Source organism: Anomalospiza imberbis, chromosome 12 (assembly GCF_031753505.1).
Source record: "Anomalospiza imberbis isolate Cuckoo-Finch-1a 21T00152 chromosome 12, ASM3175350v1, whole genome shotgun sequence".
NCBI lineage: Eukaryota > Metazoa > Chordata > Aves > Passeriformes > Viduidae > Anomalospiza > Anomalospiza imberbis.
In genome coordinates this window covers 20,850,813-20,863,662 of record NC_089692.1, presented here as the reverse complement: position 1 = coordinate 20,863,662, position 12,850 = coordinate 20,850,813, and positions in this window count along the sequence as shown.

Sequence of the window (12,850 nt, the reverse complement as noted above, 5' to 3'; positions counted from 1 at the left end):
AGAGTAGCGAATGATCCAATCATTCAGAAATTGTGAAGGGTAAGGGAAAAACTGGGTCACAGTAAGAAAAACTTCATGGAAAAGTAACAAAAATCTAATAAATGTACTTTGCTTCTCATATCACCTTGTTTGTTTTGTTCAATGCAAACCTCAGAACAGCACATAGAGATGCCAATAAATTCACGTGTAACGTGGTGAGAACAAGTGAGACTAATGCTTGAAATTTCTGCCCTGTATTTATAGGCTGCTGCTTATATTGCAGGGCAAAGCAAGTTGTATATTGAACAAACATTGCACTGTTTTCCATCTTCCTTTAACAGGAGTTAATTTTATTTTTAAATTTTAATTAGTTTCATGCAGGGGCCTGGCAGTCCCAAGGCAGAGGCACCACAACTTACAGGTTATTTGTCATGACAACTTCAGGACGGTGAAAAGAGGTCTAAGTTACAACCCAGGGACCAGATGACTAAAATATTGTCAGCAGCTGGACTCGGCACACAGTTACTTGTATTTGCATGGGCTGATGTTCAGGTGTTTATTAAACAAAGTGCTCAGTGCTGTCAGTGCCTGACTGACTGATACCCAGGTTTGTTGTCAGGTGGATGCTGCAGGCTGGACCACCCAGACCACTGCCACGGACAGGCACGCTGACATCCACAAATCCCACAGCTGTTACCTACATGCTTTTAAAGAGAATGCTTTGAAAGCTTGTATTTACTTCCAGACTACTTTAAATAAAGGTTACTGTGAGATTTAAGCCACTTTCTGACAGTGAACCTTCAAGTACACAGCGAAGGCATTGGCACAGCTAGAGACCTCCTTCAGCCCATGTGCACCACTGCTGGACAGTCATTGGGTTAAGGGAAGAAATCAGTTCAATATTCCAGCATCTCTTCAGCTAAAATCTGTGCAATTCCAAACTAGACTGAAATCCGGCCTGTTTCACTCTGCTTTCCTACCAGGCTACCTTCCTGCATTCTGTTACACTGGGATGTTTTAAAGCTGACATGGTACAGGAAAAACTAATGAAATCTATTAGACTTCCAGTACAAAAGAGAAGAGATTTCGAAGAAATACTGCGCAAAAAAAGGGCAGATTAAAAAAAATTGAAGCAGCAGAGAACAGCAACTATGTGTCACAAAAAGATAAACACAAAAAGCTCTGCTCTCTTATAAGACACCCACAGTCTCCATCTGTCATCCCAACCCTTCCTCTCCCAACTGTTCCTAAATTAAATGAATGCTTCTAATGGGCAATTTTCTCATGAAAGCATATGAGAATTCATCCAAAGACAAATTAAAACAATGCTGTGGAATCAAGCAATTCACCTCTCTCACAGGCTGCCTGGATTCAATGGTTGCATTTACAACAGAAAAAACCAACAATAAAACACCCAAATAAAGAAAAACCAGCAAAAGAGCAAACCTGGCACTGACCATAGCCAATGCAAACACAGGTCACTCTGTGCAATCATTCTCACAGTCCTACAGCTGAGACTAAAGGTTATTTTCCTCTGTGTAAGAAACTCCTGTACACATCAGATTTACTGGTTGTGTCCTTTGTGGGCCCTGCAGTCCAAATGCCTCCCAAGGGATCAGCAGTGTTTAAACCATATATTATGTTTTTCTTCATGTAAATAAGCATAGCTTGGGCTACTGTGTCTGAAGTGGCTTTAAAATGTATTTTCCTGCTCCTCACGTACCGTTTGAGTTGCTTTTAGCATCCTACACAGCATCCCATCCATGCTGGACACGAATAACATGTCAGATTTTCCATTCTCACTTTGGTTTCTGAACCTTGAGGTTACTGCTTAGTAACAGAATTCTTCTGTATTTGGGTTGAATGCATTTAATTTCTGTCACTTGAAGCCTCGATGGACGTATTAGCAAAATTGCAATGAAACATTTCTATTAAACTCAGGTCTGAAGGAGAACACTTGAAAAGGAACCAGATCTTAAATTCAGACCCCATGAGCTGCCAGTGCCTCCTTCATAACAGGTCTCGGCTGCCTCTGTATTTCGCTGTTTGCTCTTTGCATTCACCCCAGGCAGTCCGAAACCAAATGGTTTTGGTTATTTTAGTTTTCTTAGCTAAGAGTCCCACTAAATTTAGATCTAGCAGCAGAAAGGAACTAAAAGGAGACGAGCCACCCCTAGGGCCCCAAAGAAGTTCCCGGTGCCAGAACAGGCTGAGGCTGGAAGCACCTGGCATGGGGGACGTGTGTTTGGGCACTGCTCCTCCACGGCTGTGGTGTCCGTGGCTGACAGTGTAAGCAGGTCCTGGGCCAGGGCCGTGCTCAGGAGTGCCCACGCTTCCCTGACGGGGACGCCGGAATGCTGGCTGGACACACCAGGGGCTCCGTCATCCGCCCCTCTGGTCTAGACCGTGCTGCTGCTGCAGGGGCTTCGTTCCTCTCTCTGGGTCTCGGCACCACATCACAGAGCACACACTGCCAGTCCCCTTGGACTTCCTTCTCTGTTTGCTTTAATCTTTCGTGCTCCCTCTCTGCTCTCTCGCCGTCTTTGCATGATTCCTGCCCTCACCCTCTTCATTACCAAAGTCACTGGGACTGCTGGAGCTCACAGCAGAAGGTAACTGACCCTCCCCAGACCCCCCGCTCTCCGTGACTCCTGCATGTGCTCTTTCACAGTTTCTCTTACTGAAGTCCCTCACTGTTGTACTTAACCACCGTGAGTGACAGAAATCCAATGCTGACCACTTCATTATGTACCGACCTTGTCCCCTGGCCTCCTGCCCCTCCATCTCTCTTGGGCAGTTTGCCCTGTGTCGTGAGTCCTTGTTAAAGGTCAGGACCCCAAACCATCAGCACCGGTCGTGTTGTTTTACTGTATCACCAGAGAAATCAGGGCTGTCGGATCTCATTAGAGCCCCATTTACGGGCGGAGCGCAGCTCCTGGCGCGGGATGAGCCGCTACCTTTGAAACACAATCTTCCCCAGATCAAACCAGCAGCACACAGGGATTATATTCCAGCAGTCAATCTCTCATAATCGCTCCCACCCTTATTGGCATGGCTACTGCAGGCCCTGCATGAGAAAGGAAATCCTCTTAAAGAAATACTCCCTGCAGGAGTAAGAGTCTGCTTCCTGATGAAGGGGCGCAGGCCGTGGCCACAGGGAGGGCAGGGCGGGTGGCCACAGGCAGGGCAGGTGGCCACAGGGAGGGCAGGGCGGGTGGCCACAGGGAGGGCAGGGCGGGTGGCCACAGGCAGGGCAGGTGGCCACAGGCAGGGCAGGCGGGTGGCCACAGGGAGGGCAGGGCGGGTGGCCACAGGCAGGGCAGGTGGCCACAGGCAGGGCAGGGCGGGTGGCCACAGGGAGGGCAGGTGGCCACAGGCAGGGCAGGCGGGTGGCCACAGGGAGGGCAGGGCGGGTGGCCACAGGCAGGGCAGGTGGCCACAGGCAGGGCAGGTGGCCACAGGCAGGGCAGGGCGGGTGGCCACAGGGAGGGCAGGTGGCCACAGGCAGGGCAGGCGGGTGGCCACAGGCAGGGCAGGTGGCCACAGGGAGGGCAGGGCGGGTGGCCACAGGCAGGGCAGGTGGCCACAGGGAGGGCAGGCGGGTGGCCACAGGCAGGGCAGGTGGCCATAGGGAGGGCAGGTGGCCACAGGGAGGGCAGGCGGGTGGCCACAGGGAGGGCAGGGCGGGTGGCCACAGGCAGGGCAGGCAGGTGGCCACAGGCAGGGCAGGCGGGTGGCCGCGTGGGCTGGCCTGGAGCAGCCAGGTCAGCAAGCCCCGAGCGCTGCCTGGCTCCTCAGGGCAGCCAGGGCTGATGGAGAAGCGAGAGCTGATCCTCTCTGTGTGCCCCAAAGCAGCCAGGAGCTGTCACCACTGCCAGAGCGGGCAAGTGACACCGCTTCCTGCGTGTGACACCACACACCGGGCAGCTCTGGAAGGTTAATTATTCACAGCCTTAGAAAAACTCCTTTAAATTGTAACTCTTATCAGCTTCTTCTCTGATAGGAGTATTAAAACAGGGAGACCCTTTCCCTCTCGGGTTACAGCAGCGTTTTCAGTCACAGCCACGGCAGTGCACTAAGGCATTTCCAGAGGATGCTGGCAGGTGGGATGGGTGGTAAGGAACATCGTGCTCCACATGTGAACTGAGCTTTTAAAAGAAAGTTTCAGTGTGGCTGTTTCAGCGCTGCTGTGTGCTGAATTGATAATTTCCCCAGTGCACAATGCAGAAAATGATGCAAACCCATTACATGAATTCTGAAGACAAAGAGAAAATCTCAGCTGCCTAAATGAGAATAAATCGAAAAGTAAACACGGAGGCTAACAAGAACCATAGGAATAACCTTGAGAACCAAATCCCATCTAGGACAAATCCCTGTACAACACGGCAGGACAGAGGAGGCAGCACGTTAAGCTCACAAAATACAGATATTTCACTTAAATGAGAGTTTTGTAACAATTGCCTTTTGGGCCACATGAGCTCCGAGTTGTGCACTACAGGGTGACACCTCATGATTTTTCTGGAAGGGTTTATAGTATTTCAGCATTCCTTGCCTGAAAAATCTCACCTTATCAGACAATGATGTTCCTCCTCCTCAGGATAAGTCGAGCTGATGTGCAGGGAGGTGCTGCTAAAGCCAGCAGCCCATGGATGCAAAGGGAGCGACTGTGTGAGGAAAGAGGGGTTAAAGGAACCATAAGGGCAACCAAGCCTGGAGGCAAGGTTTGGATGAGTTTTTATACCACCTTCTTGTGTTTTTTTTTATTAAATTTAATGCCTAGAAAGAGGATGAAGTGAGATGTTGTACAGTGAGAGGATTATCTTTGTATGGCAGACTGGGAAAGGCATGGCTCACATGCAGTTCCACAGCAGAATTTTGAAAAATCCGTCTTCAAAAAAACTTTAAAAAGAGGAAAAACTATGAAATCCTCAACTAGATAGAAAAAAAGGGAAGATCTTAGCAAGTCTAACAGGCAGCCCTAAAACCAAAGCATGTAGACTTGATATAACTTATTAGAGTGGCAGGAGAAGGCAGTTATCTGCACAGGAACAGCAAAGTTATACAAGAGGAGGACTTAACAGGAGCCCAAAAACCTGAGCATATGGTCCAGATTAAAAGGAACTTGACACTTGCTTTGCCCAGTTCTGAGCCGGGCAGGTGCAGCTGCATTTTTAAGAGAGTGTGTTAAAGAGGACTCTGACACACACGAGAGGCGCAATAGGGAAGAGCCTTAACCAAAATCAGCGACATTTTACTCCAGATTCTCAGGCGACTGGGAACGAGAGGATAAGGTTACCACACGTGTTGAAAAGCCAGATCTGCTTTCTTCTAGGTCACTAATTCTGATATTTTTGCATCCATTTGGGTCAGCAGGGTCATAAAATATGACCTTTCCATTTTGCAAAGTTTCTTCTAAATCATTCTCTAAGAGCTCCTTTAATGTGTTCTTACCCAGAGCAGTGGGGCTGGCTCAGCTGGGCTCCTTTTCCACTCCATGCACAGTTACAGACATTTATTGCGAGGGCCTGTGATGTTCAGTAGGGGAAGAAGGGCTAAATTAGGCTAATGTGTACTTTAATGCAATTTTTGCTAATACTGAAAATAGACATTTATGTGACATTGTTTAACATCTGAGTATTTGCTTAATTAGCAGTTCCCTATGAGAACAAGTCCCTCTTGGTGAGGTGAATGTTTCCCTGGGGGGCTCCAGAAGGGGTCTCTGTCCAACGTGGGTGGTTCCCAGAGCTACTTCTCTGTGTGGCCACACTGAATTTGCTGCTTGGCTTCAGCACTGGAACTATCTGTCAAGTCCAAAGCAGAAACAGAGTTTGAAAGGCAAACATGATCTGTGATCAATATCCTAACAAATCCAATGGAAGCCCCAGCTCCCAAAGGGTTAATCCAGAGAAGAAAAGGCATCCGCATGTTTAGTGAGCTAATGTGTTTATTGACTGGGAGGCCTTTAAGTCTTCAACAGGGAAAAGCTCTGATAAGTGACTGGAAGTTCGAGTCAGACAGCCTGGTTTGGGTGGAACTTGGGTGCAACAGGGTTACCTTTTCCAGCTGACTGGCTTTTTTGACTTCTGGGGAGTCATCCCTGGCGTGCCCGGAGTGAAGCCCGCTGTGGAACAGGGATGTTCCCACAACAGTGTCCAGGCTGGCTGGTGTGGACACAACACAGGCACCTTGTTCCAGAGAAGAGTGACAGGCTAGCGTCCCCGCAGCGTCCCTGCAGCGTCTGCAGCGCTGTTCAGCATGTTTGAGCCTGGACCTGGCGCGTGTTGTAATCCTCTGCCAAAATCCTGCACCCAGCTCCCGGGTGGGCACTCCTGATTTCCACGGGGCATTCCGAAATGTGCAACGACTCCCTGCTGAGACCCTGCTCAGAGCCTCTCCTTCCCACCTGCAGCTGACTCCTTGCTTCCACAACGTCCAGTGCTGGCCATCGGGGAGCTGACCCCCACCAGCCTGGTGGACAGCCCTGCCCAGCCCTGTGCTGGGACCTGCACTGGCCCACCTTGACCCCTCGTGTCCACCCAGGGGCAGGGGCAGGGGCAGGGGCAGGGTCAGTGCCAGGGCCAGGGTCAGGGGCCAGTGTCTGCCTGCTAACAAGAGTGTGAGCCAACACTGTCCTGAAATTGCTGGAGGGAAGAGACAATGCCCCCCTCCTGCTGCCAGCCGTACATACCCCAGGGCTGGGGATATTTGCTTTATCGGAAAACTGACAGCCCAGGAGGTGATGGAAGTAGCTGAGAGCAGCTGGAGAGCTGGCTCGAGGGCCCCACGGAGCTGGGCTTCCCCAGGGATGAATGCCCCAGGATGAATCCCCAGCCTGCAGGCTCAGCCCCCGGTACCAGTCAGGGGCTCTTGGCTGGGACCAGCTCTGGTCTGCCCTTCCCAGCCTGAGCAGAAAGCCCTGCTGACCCCACAGTGGCCTGGTTCAGGTACCACGGTGGTGACTACAAAGGTGTAATGAGACGGTATTCCTTATGGATTTCTGTTGAATTGGAGAAAGATTGTAACCAAACCATGTACATCCCATTTCCGCATTAGTTAAGAGATTATAAGAAGATAAATTAAATTAAAGGTCCATCTAGCCAATGTCCTGTCATCAACAGGGACCAGTAACAGTCCTGCAGGAAGGAGTATGGAACTAGCGAGCAGACAGTGCTGCTATCACCAACAACTTCAGATTAAAGGACTTTCTGAACTACAAGGATGTCCCACTTTTCAGCACTCCTCAGTGGATCTTTCTCCCAGGGAGCTGTTCAGTTTTCCTGCACACAGAGATCATCAAGAGATGCCAGTGTCCCAAGTGTCTGCTCAGGAAACAAATAAATACCCTGGAATATTGTTCCCTCTAGGTCTGGCAATCTGGTTGAGACTATCTGAAGAGGCGGGTGAGGAGCAGCAGCAGCACGGCCTCAGAGAGGAGAGCGGGCAGAATGAATTCTGGCAGCGCTCCCAGTGAAAGGCCCGAATTAGACATCAGGGTGGGCGCTGCCCGGGCAGGGCACGATCCCGCAGGAATGTTCTCCTCTGCCGAGTCCCGGCCTGGGGCAGGTGGAGACACAGCCTGGGCAGCGAGGTCTGCAGCAGGGACTGAGGCTGGGGACTGGGCTCAGGATCCAGAACCTGCCCGGTCGGGATGTTCGATTGACCCGGCCAGCCAAAGCAGCCGCGGCCGCTCCTGCTCTCGGGCCTCTCCTCACCTTCATATGCATAGTCAAGGCTCGCCCATGTCTGGCTGTCAGAGATGGTGACAGTTGGGGGGGTTTTTTAGCTTTATCAAGGGGGATTATTTTTAACCCAAATTATTTTGCATTGTAAATGTTTAAATCCACATCAAATCCAGATTAATGCATAAAATAGTCCAAGAGGGTATTTACTGGGGGAAAAAAAATAACAATGAACCAAATTATTATGGCTAGCTTCCATCTGAAGTGTTTTAAAAGGGGAAAGTCTGAAATTTTGGCTAAAATATCACTTTAAGGAGAAGATTGAAATAAACCTCTCTGCAACACGGCACAAGTTTACATACAAACTGGAACCCCTGGTACTTTTTCAGAACATGACTGGAATTAATAATGCAGATAAGTCCTAAATAAATCAGGATTAGTGTTAACTACGTCTTGAGGTTTAATACGCTGTAGGAAAATGAAAGGGGGCCGGCGGGGGAGGAAGGAGCTTTGCCCTAGAGCCGCGCGGAGCGGAGCCCGGAGGAGCGGGCAGCCCCCGGCCCGAGCCGGGCAATCACAGCGGCTCCGATCGCCGCGCTCCGGGCTGGCTTCAAAGGCTCCGGCCGGCCACGGGGCCGGAGGTCACCGGGGAAATGCACTCCTGCCCAGGGGGAGGGGTGTCTCGGATTTTTGGACAGCCCGGCCGTTTGGATCTGGTTTCAGGAGGTCAGCCGGATTGCAGTATTTTACCGTCTTATCAGCAAAAAGATTAAATTTCCCTTCGCGGTTAAAGAGCTCAGCTCCACTCTGAAGGAAAATATAACTAAAACTGCCAACAATCCCCCGAGGAAAACGCGTGGCAGCGCGCCGGGGCTGGGGCGCAGCTTCCCCGAGGCCAGGCTGTGCCCAGCCGTGTCCCCAGCCGTGTCCCCGCTGCTCCCAGGGCTCGCCCGGCCACCACGGACCGTCTCGTCTCGTCCCATCCCATCCTCTCCGGGGCTGATGAACCCCTCGCTCTCTGATACAAAAGAGGAGGATTAAAATATTTACATTTTTTTCAGAACCCCAGAGGAGTAGAAAAATGCTTCTTGTGTTCACTTTATTACCTGGAATTCACTGTCTCTCTGCTCTGGTTCTGTCCTTGCACCCCCGTGCAAGGACAACAGCTCAGGGCTGCCCTGCCTCTCCCAGGTGTGGGACTGGGCTGGAAACTCTCAGAAATTTGCAGCATTCTAAGAAATCTCATCTCCCATCTGTTTCCTGTTCCTCTTTCAGCACTTCCCCAGTGCTCACACCAGCCCTGGGGCTCAGAGGAGCTGAGGGCCAGGTTCTCACCCGCCTTGTGCCACAGCTCATCACCAACACCGGTGCCAACGGCAATAAATCCAACACAACCACAATCCCACGGGACACACGCCACTTCTGCCACCTCAGGTCCCTTTGCCCGTGTGTGTATGTCACAACCTGAACACAATCCCACCTCTTTGCCTAAAGCAGCCAGTTTGCTAGACTTTAATGATAACCTGTTGTTTTATGTGGAATATTTACCTATGATTAAACATTGACCACTAAGCAAACAGAGGAGGTTTTCAATAATATTTCAATATTTAACAGCTGGAAATGACCCTGTTTTATATCACACAAAGCAAAGTGTCAGCAGTCAGTAGGGCTGGAGCTGATGTTAGTGGTTGGGGTTCTGAAACAACACCTCTTGTAAGAGTGAGTCTGTGTCTCTGGTCTCTACAAGAACAGCCCTGTAGGTCTGTGTCCTGGGTGAGGGACCCAGAATGATCCTGGTGACACCCCTGGCAGGTCCCCTGCACGAGTCAGCACATTCTCCCCAGTGCCACTGGAAACTTCAAAAATAGAAAATAAACCCCAAGTCTGCCTTTTCATTAAGGGAACTTCAGCGTAGGTCTGAGGAGATAAAGATGAGATGCACAAGTGTAAGAAGTCCTGAGACACCTCAGATTGCTCCAGCTCTCACAGAGGCGACACTGACATCACACAGGAAATCAGAGCACGGTGCCCACTCACGGCTTCTGCTCTCCCAGAACAGCCAGAGTGGGCATGAGCCACCCACAGACTCCAGGGGACCTTCAGGCCAGTTCAGATGGACCAAACCCAAAGGATGCTGTCCAGCAGCTGCAGCACCTGTGCGTCCCCGAGGCAGGACAAGCCCCGGGCTGGGCTCACAGGGGTCAGGCTGCTCATCAGTGGGGGCACGTGGTACCAGCTGTGTACTGCTGAGACCCTGCAGCTCCACACTGCACCCACCCATCCACGCAGCCAAAATCCCTTCTTTGGGCTGACAGCAGCACTTCAGCCAACACCCACAGGCACAGGGCTGTGTTAGAGCAACAAACGAGCTTCCTCCTTGCCCAGTTCCAACAAAATACGTGTCAGAGCAGTGGGACCTGGGGCAGGGCCCTGGCCCTGCTGGCTCTGAGCCAGGCCCATCCACCCCCTGCCCTGTGCCCTCGGAGCTGCCGTGGCCAGCCTGGGCCACCAGCCTCGGGTTCAGCTGCCACCAGCAAATCCTCCCCAGAGGCTCAGGAACGTTTCCCCAGCCTGCCTCTGCCAGCTGCAGGGAAGTGTTTCTGGAGGTTTGATCAGGATTCTCAATGTAAATGTCCAGAAATCATTGGGTATTCATAGAGCACAGGAACTGGTTTTATACTGTCATGTTTAAATGTTTGGGTTTTGCTTTCAGCCATTTCCAGGAGAAGAAAAAGGGAAAAAAAGTCCCAGAGGGAGAGGGTGGAAGGTCACTGAGAAATGGATGTGACTTGTGCTGTGTCCACTGCCACAACAGGGCCATGCAGCACTGGCCCCTCATCTTACTGAGCAAACCCTGAGTGGATTAAATGCACAGAGACAAGACTGGTTATATTCCTCAAAAAACCCACATAGTGCTATTCCCATGTGTTTGAAAGGAGTAAATCTCCCAACCCTAAAGACACCTGTGTGGAACAGAACAAATAACCTGAAAACTCCCTGTGAAAACCAGCCAAGATCTAAGGACGATTCGTTTGGTGCCCCAAAAGCTGCAAATTTCTCTTCACAAGGAAGTTTATACATCTCTTCTAAAAGAGGATATGAAAGCAGCTATAAAAAACAGGAATCAAAGTACAACAAATTAAACAAGGAAACATCTGTGATGATCAGTATGAGCCAAAGCTGATGGGTGTGAACAACTCACAAGAAGAGCCAGCTGTGTCAAGCACTACCCACAGAACCCTCACAAACAATAAACCTGAGAGTTCTGAAGTTCACCTTTGATACGATAAATTCAAATAATTGATTATTGTGTGCAATAATTAACCGTTACTAAACAGAGAAGGGAAAAATGTCAATAACTGGAGTAAAACATTCCTGGCTCACATTTGTAATCAAAGTGGTTGATGTAAATATATAATCAAGGTCATGTAACAGTAAAGGTGTAGGTTAAGTAGCACCTGTTAAATATAAAGATGTTTAAATCACCAACTCTGAGCACTTGTATCTAATAATTTTAAGATAATTGTTTGGAAACTCTTCAAAAGCTTCTGGCTAATCCTTAATATGTCTTTGAGAAATGGGAACGTCTCTGCAAAGCTTGGGAGGAACTTTGGTGGCAGGTCTTTTAGAAGTCTTTTGGTACTCAGGACTAGCCTGAGTGTGCAATAGAAGGTAACACTGGCCATGTGCCAGCAAAGAGATGAAGGATGGAGACACGCTTCATGGTGATGGTACTGCACTGGAAGTAACTATTGGTTTTCTTTTTCTCAGCAATGTTGTAAATGTGTGACAAACCCCAATTTCCCAAAGGAAAGCTATGAGAAAAGCTTCCAGCCCTCCATTCAGAACTGGAAAAGCAAACACTTCATGGGATGGTCTTTGCCTACGATACGTGAAGCAAGTGGAGGTCTGACAGAAGATGTCCAGGAAGGCCAGGCAAAGAGGAATGATTGGCTTGGATCTGACCACCACCGAGAGCTGGAGCCCTGCCAGGAGCCTTGCAAGGGGCTCACCCACTGGGTGATGCCCTTTTGGTGCACGGCCAAGAACCTCACTGTCTCTCACAAATGAAGGCCTGCAGAGCTCCCCTGCAGGTGTCCAGCGTCCACCTGGGTCCTTGTCTGAGGCACAGCAGTTTGAGCCACCAGGTAACACCAGCTGCCTGAAAATCAGGTCCCTTTGCAGCATTTAATGCTGGACACACAAAGTTGTGAATAGCTTTGGTCTGCTGACCAAAAGGTCAGTTTCTAAACAAAGAGGTACAAGATGTTATATCAGATGGCAGAATTCAGGAACTGAAATGACAGCAAAGCTGCTGACATACAGAGAATTGGGAAAAGAAACAAGTATTCAATAAATTAATATACAAATGACAACTGACTCTACAGCCACCTTTCATAGGAGAGGAGGCACATATAAAGGAACATGGAAAGTTTGTTTTCCTATGGCATTTGCAATGCAGAATTTAATTTGAAATTATCCTTTCCTGTGAACGCTGATCATGAGGATGATCTTCCTCTTCCTCATCTCCTTACCTCAGTGTTTTTTCTATCATCCGTTTTATTTGGCCTTAAATGAGACAGTTTTATTTATGGAATGAATGTCAAATTTTCTCATGAGCTTGGTGGCAAGCACCGTGACAACCATGTCCTGGTGTACATGCTATTGACATTAAAGTAGATGCAGTAGTAGTAATAATAATAATAATAATAATAATAATAATAATAATAATGATGATGATGATGATGTCAAGCCCCTGAAGTGAGGTCTCTATCATTGCAAACCATAACTTACAAGTGCACACCAATGTTACACCACTGCATGGCACAGTGTTTGTCCTGGGCTTGGACAATTAAAACCAATCATGTGGTCAGTCCCAGGAAAAAATTCACTGACAACCACAGACAATCTATTATTTTGCAATATATCCCTAACATATCTCTGTATGCAGACATGTATATATCCTTGCATTTCATAGGGAGTGCATGGAGAAAGCCAGGGCAACGCTTGGTGTTCCCTTCTTCCAAAGTGGTTAAACCAACGCTGATGTTCTTGGTGCTGGCTGATTAATCTGAGCAATTTTAATAAAAGAAACACCACCAAATAAAATAAAGAGTAAAGAATCCTTTTCCTCCGCCTCACATCATGTGGCTGCATCCTCCATATGGCCAGAAGGAAAAGCCATCTCCCAT